This window comes from Carya illinoinensis, chromosome 15 (assembly GCF_018687715.1).
Source record: "Carya illinoinensis cultivar Pawnee chromosome 15, C.illinoinensisPawnee_v1, whole genome shotgun sequence".
In the NCBI taxonomy this organism is placed as follows: Eukaryota; Viridiplantae; Streptophyta; class Magnoliopsida; order Fagales; family Juglandaceae; genus Carya; species Carya illinoinensis.
This window is the reverse complement of record NC_056766.1, coordinates 24,377,110-24,383,109: the sequence shown is the minus strand read 5'-3', so window position 1 is coordinate 24,383,109 and position 6,000 is coordinate 24,377,110.

Sequence of the window (6,000 nt, the reverse complement as noted above, 5' to 3'; positions counted from 1 at the left end):
TTTAAGAAAGGATGGAAGAAGGGCGAGGTGTCTTACTTGGCTTCTATGGAGGAAGATGAAGTGAAGATTTCCTCCCCTCCACCCAAGGAGATCCAAAAGGTCCTCAGGGACTATGAGGATGTCATACCTCCAGAGTTGCCCAAGCAACTACCACCTAGGAGAGAGGTGGATCATCAGATCGAGTTGGAACCCGGCGCCAAACTACCCGCCAAAGCCCCTTATCGCATGTCACCTCCAGAGCTTGAAGAACTAAGGAGGCAACTTAAGGAGCTACTTGATGCCGGATTCATCCAACCCTCCAAGGCACTATACGGGGCACCCGTGTTGTTTCAAAGGAAGCATGATGGGTCTTTGCGGCTGTGCATTGACTATCGGGCTCTAAACAAGGTAACCATAAAAAAAAAGTACCCTATTCCTTTAATTGCTGACTTGTTTGATCAATTGGGCCATGCAAAATACTTCTCCAAGCTTGATCTAAGATCGGGATATTATCAAGTGAGGATTGCGAAAGGGGATGAAGCAAAGACAACTTGTGTAACTCGCAATGGAGCATACGAGTTCCTAGTGATGCCCTTTGGCCTCACAAATGCTCCAGCCACCTTCTGTACGCTCATGAACAAGATCTTCCATTCCTATCTTGATCAATTCGTGGTAGTCTATCTAGATGATATCGTCATCTACAATTCTACTCTTGAGGAACATGTAGAGCATTTAAGGGTTGTTTTCCGTGTCTTAAAGGAAAACCAACTCTATGTCAAAAAGGAGAAGTGCTCATTTGCACTAACTGAAGTCCATTTCCTTGGCCACAAAATCTAAGGTGGAAAACTCAGCATGGAAGAGGGGAAAATTGAAGCCATTAAGAAGTGGGATTCTCCCACTAAGGTTACCGAGCTCCGTTCCTTCCTTGGGCTTGTCAACTATTATAGGAGATTAATAAAGGGATACTCCACAAGAGCATCCCCCCTCACCAACTTGCTCAAGAAGAACAAGACATGGGAGTGGTCATCAAGGTGTCAGGAAGCCTTTGACGATCTGAAGACAGCCGTCACGGAGGAACCGGTCTTGGCCCTACCAGATTGTATCAAGCCTTTTGAGGTACAATCAGATGCATCAGATTTTGCCATAGGGGGAGTTCTCATGCAAGAGGGGCATCCCATTGCATATGAGAGTCGCAAACTCAATGAGACTGAAAGGAGATACACCGTACAAGAGAAGGAGATGACGGCTATCATTCACTGCCTCAGAGTTTGGCAACACTATCTGCTTGGCTCCCATTTTGTGTGAAGACAGATAATATTGCCACTAGTTACTTCCAAAGTCAGAAGAAACTAAGCCCAAAGCAAGCTAGGTGGCAAGACTTCTTGGCAGAATTTGACTTTGTCTTGGAGTACAAACCTGGGAAGGCCAACCTTGTTCTGATGCACTAAGTAGGAAGGGTGAACTTTCTGCTATCACTCAAGCTCAAGGGGAGCTACTTGATGTGATCCGTGAAGGCATGGAGCATGATCCCTTAGCCAAGAACTTGGTAAGTATGGCTAAGGAGGGGAAAACTAAAAGATTCTGGGTAGAGGATGGTCTTCTCTACACCATAAGGCGGCGAATCTATGTTCCAAAGTGGAGAAACCTACGGAGGAACCTTATCAAGGAATGCCATGATTCCTTGTGGGCTAGACATCCGGGCCAACGACGTACTCAAGCTTTGCTGGAAGCTTCCTACTATTGGCCCCAATTGAGAGATGAGGTGGAACTCTACGTGAAGACTCGTCTTGTGTGTCAACAAGACAAGGTGGAGAATCAAAGTCCTGCAGGATTACTAGAACCACTACCCATTCCTTCTCATCCATGGGAGAGTGTGAGCATGGATTTTATAGTGGCTCTACCTAAATCCGAGGGTTGTGGTACCCTCATTGTGGTGGTAGATCGATTCTCCAAGTATGCCACCTTCATAGCGGCCCCTAAGGATTGCTCAGCTGAAGAAACTGCAAAGTTATTCTTCAAGCATGTGGTGAAGTATTGGGGCTTACCACGGAGCATCATTAGTGATCGGGACCCTCGCTTCACAGGAAAGTTCTGGTCAAGACTATTCAAGCTTATGGGGTCTGCCCTACATTTCTCTACCAGCTTTCACCCTCAGATAGATGGGCAAACTGAGAGGGTGAATGCCTTGTCGGAGTTATACTTAAGGCACTTTGTAAGTGCCAACCAATCCGATTGGACTAAGTTATTGGATGTTGCTCAATTCTCCTATAATTTACAAAGGAGTGAATCCACAAACAAAAGCCCATTTGAGATTGTAATGGGACAGCAACCACTTACTCCCCAGTCATTGGAGACAAGCTATGCGGGGGAATTGTCCAACAGCCTTCAAGGTTGCTAAGTCTTGGAACGAACAAATGGATGTGACCCGTTCCTACTTAGACAAAGCAACCAAGAAGATGAAGAAGTGGGCTGATCAGAAGAGGAGGCACGCGGAATATCGTATAGGCGACTTGGTGTTAGTAAAGATCTTGTCAAGCCAACACAAGTTCACAAGAAAGCTACACAAGGGGCTTGTACGACGTTATGAGGGACCATTCCCAATCATCAAGAAAATAGGGAAGGTCTCCTACAAGCTAGACTTACCCTCCAAGTTCAAGCTTAATCCGGTCTTCCATGTCAGCTGTTTGAAGCTTTACCATGGTGATGAAGAGGAACCAACACATGGAGAGTCCATGTCAGCTGTTTGAAGCTTTACCATGGTGATGAAGAGGAACCAACACGTGGAGAGTCTAAGCGTGCACCCTTGGGTATAACTACCACTTTTGATTAAGAAGTAGAAGAAATCTTGGCAGACCGTATCATCAGGCGAAAGAGTCATAAGCCACGCTAAGAATACTTGATCAAGTGGAAGGGATTGCCCGAAAGTGAGACAACTTGGGAACCAAAGGAGTCATTGTGGCAATTTGAAGATCATATCCGAAGGTTCCATGAAGATACCGCGCCGAGGACGTCGCGAAGCTAGGTGGGGGAGAATGTCACCACCTAGATTTTTCTAGAGAATTCCCTAACCTTCTAGAATCTCCTAGTCCTTTGTAATCTTGTAGAATTGTGTGGAGTATTCTAGAAGGGTGTAGAACCTCTTAGGGAAGGGCATTATAGACAATTCTAGAGTAGTAATCTAGAAAGTTCTTTATCCTTGGATTGATGACAAGTGTCACAATCCTAACCATTATTTGTACTAAGAGCTCCCTATAAATAGAGGGGCTCTCATTTGTATAAATCACCAAGCAATAAGAGAAACAAGTTCTCTAGAGCTTCTCTCTCTATCTTCTCTCTCTAGTTGTGTTCTATTGTCTTGAGTCATTTAGTAGGCTTACTTAGGAGCTTTGTGAAGAGAAAGCCTCCTAAGGCTGCACGGGACGTGTGAAGAAATTCTAAATCCGTGACATTAGGCCATTGCCAATACTGTCCATTTATATATTCTTATTTTATTTGCTCTTCAAAAGGTCATTACACAGATTGGTTGACTTGGTTCTACTTGGCCACTGAGAATTCTCATATAAGAATTTTGAATTTTAAAATTAAATATTAAAATATTATATTTTAATATTATTATTATTTTGAGATTTGAAAAAGTTAATAAAAAGTTGAATTATTTATTATATTTTATATAGAAATTTAAAAAAATTGTAATGATAAGATAAAAAATTCAAATGGTCAAAGAGTACCTAATACTTTCTCTTGGTCATTTCCTTTTTTCCACTTTCACCTTACCAAGCATCTTTCTTTTCGCTCACTGTGTAGGGGTCGGAACGCCATTTTGCTTGTACCGTATTAGACACAGAGAAATATTTTTTTTATCAAATGTAATTTCATGAAAATAGATTTATAAATTATTTTGATATTGCATGTTAAATTATAAAATTAAATTATAAAATTAGTTTTATTATAAAATAAATTTAACAAATAACATAAAATATTGTTAATTTATAAATCTATTTTTCTAAAAATCAGTAACACTTCTCGACAGACAATAAAAAATTAAAAAAAAAATTCCGACTCGGCAAGTTTTGATCGAGCTGAGTCTGAAGACTCTGAACAGCTAAAACCCGGCTCAACTCGGTGACCTATTTCGTTACAAGTACTAATGTTTGGTATCTACTCCAAAACCGAGGATAGCTCTTGACTTATTGCTCACCTGCTTTAAAGAGTATTTTTTCTGATTTGACTCTGCTTTTATACTCTATCGGATGGAAAACACAGCTGGTGGGGCTGGGAGCCATCACTGGCCAAATTTTCTTTTTTTAATTTTTTTCTTAATAATTAAGGAATTTTTTTTAATATTATTATAATTTTTTTATATTTTTTTAAAATGTTTAAAAGTATTAAAAAATGATTTAAAAAAAATAAAAAAATAAATTTTTTTTTTCTTAACAGTAACTCAGGAGCCACACCAACGCTACGGGTAGCACCATCCCTATCGGATATATACAACTCTAGTCGTCGTGGTCGTTGTTGGTCACCTCAGTCCAAGATGACTGCTTTGGTGGAATCTTATTTCTTTTGTTGTAGCGAATATATATATATATATATTGATATATTTTACCACCACGTTTTCGAAAGAATTTGACTGAAAATCCCTATTTGTACAAAATTTTTATTTTCCTGGCATGCTGTGCAGGACTTGTATTCAACCCTATACAGTACACATGGTTGGTGAGCCAGCCCATCCTAATCAATTACATTGGGCTAACATGGACCAGGAAACACCCGTCCCATGTCCTTTCTCACTGAGAACTATTTAAAATCCAAAAAAATAAAAAAATAAAATAAAAAGAAGAATGCGGACAATAATAGGTTGATCGTTGCAAATGCAATGCTATTTGCATGTCACAGGGTCGGCATTATAATGTGTCGTATACGCAAGCTCATATGCCATTGGCGTGTCACGCGCTGGGCGTTGTCTGGTGACGTATCCGCATGGTTCAGGGAATCTTAGCAAGTATGAACTAGTCAAGTCCAGGTACCTTAAATAAACGTCCAATAATAAACTTATAAAAGAACGTCTACAAATGATATTTATTTATAAAAGGCAAAGTATATATCGACGTGTTACAATTAATAATTATTTCAGTTTCTGGATAAGAATGTTGGGCATTTCTCAAAACTTTATATGAAGTTTCGAGCTGGAGCTCTCAATGGTATTAGTATAGCACTGATAAATAGCAGTAGCACGTTAGTTTATAACTCGTTTTAGATGGGGCTTGCTAACAAAGAAAGTCTGAACAACTTGTTGAATTATTAAAGACTTGGGATTAACTTTTAGCTGTGTAAAGTGCTGGTGAACTAATTAACGCCTACGCATTTTTTGATCCGGCTCCCAACCTTCTAGCTCGGAGGCTTAGAGCTGGCTTTTAAGTTTCAAAAATTTTATATATAATTATTTTTATGTAATTTTTTATATATTCTATTAATATAATTAATTATGTATTAAACAAATTGATACAATCAATTACATTAATAAAATATATAAAAAATAGATAAAATCGAGTATATGTATGATTACTCTTTCAGTTTTACATGAGTGTGCATATACACATTTCTTTTATATGTAGACTTTGAAATTAATGAAGCCTGTAATAGTTGGTTGGGGTTCCGACAAATAAGTAGCTAGAATCTCGTAGGTTATACTCCATTAATTGATTTACAAGACATAAAAAGAATTACTGGCGACATAAAAAGATTATATAAAATAAATTTATAAATTGATGTAGTTTTATAAAATTTATTAAATTTATTTTGTAATAAAAATAAATTTATAATCTGAAGTACCACATCAAATCATATCAGTTTATAGGTTTATTTATGTGTAATTTATTTGTAACTAAAGTATCTTCTATATATATATATATGAAGAATTACAAGCAATTAGGATAAATTAGTCCTAATTTATAATATAAGATATTTATATCAAAATAATATATTATTTTTGTATTAAAATAATTTTAATTTTTTTTTAAT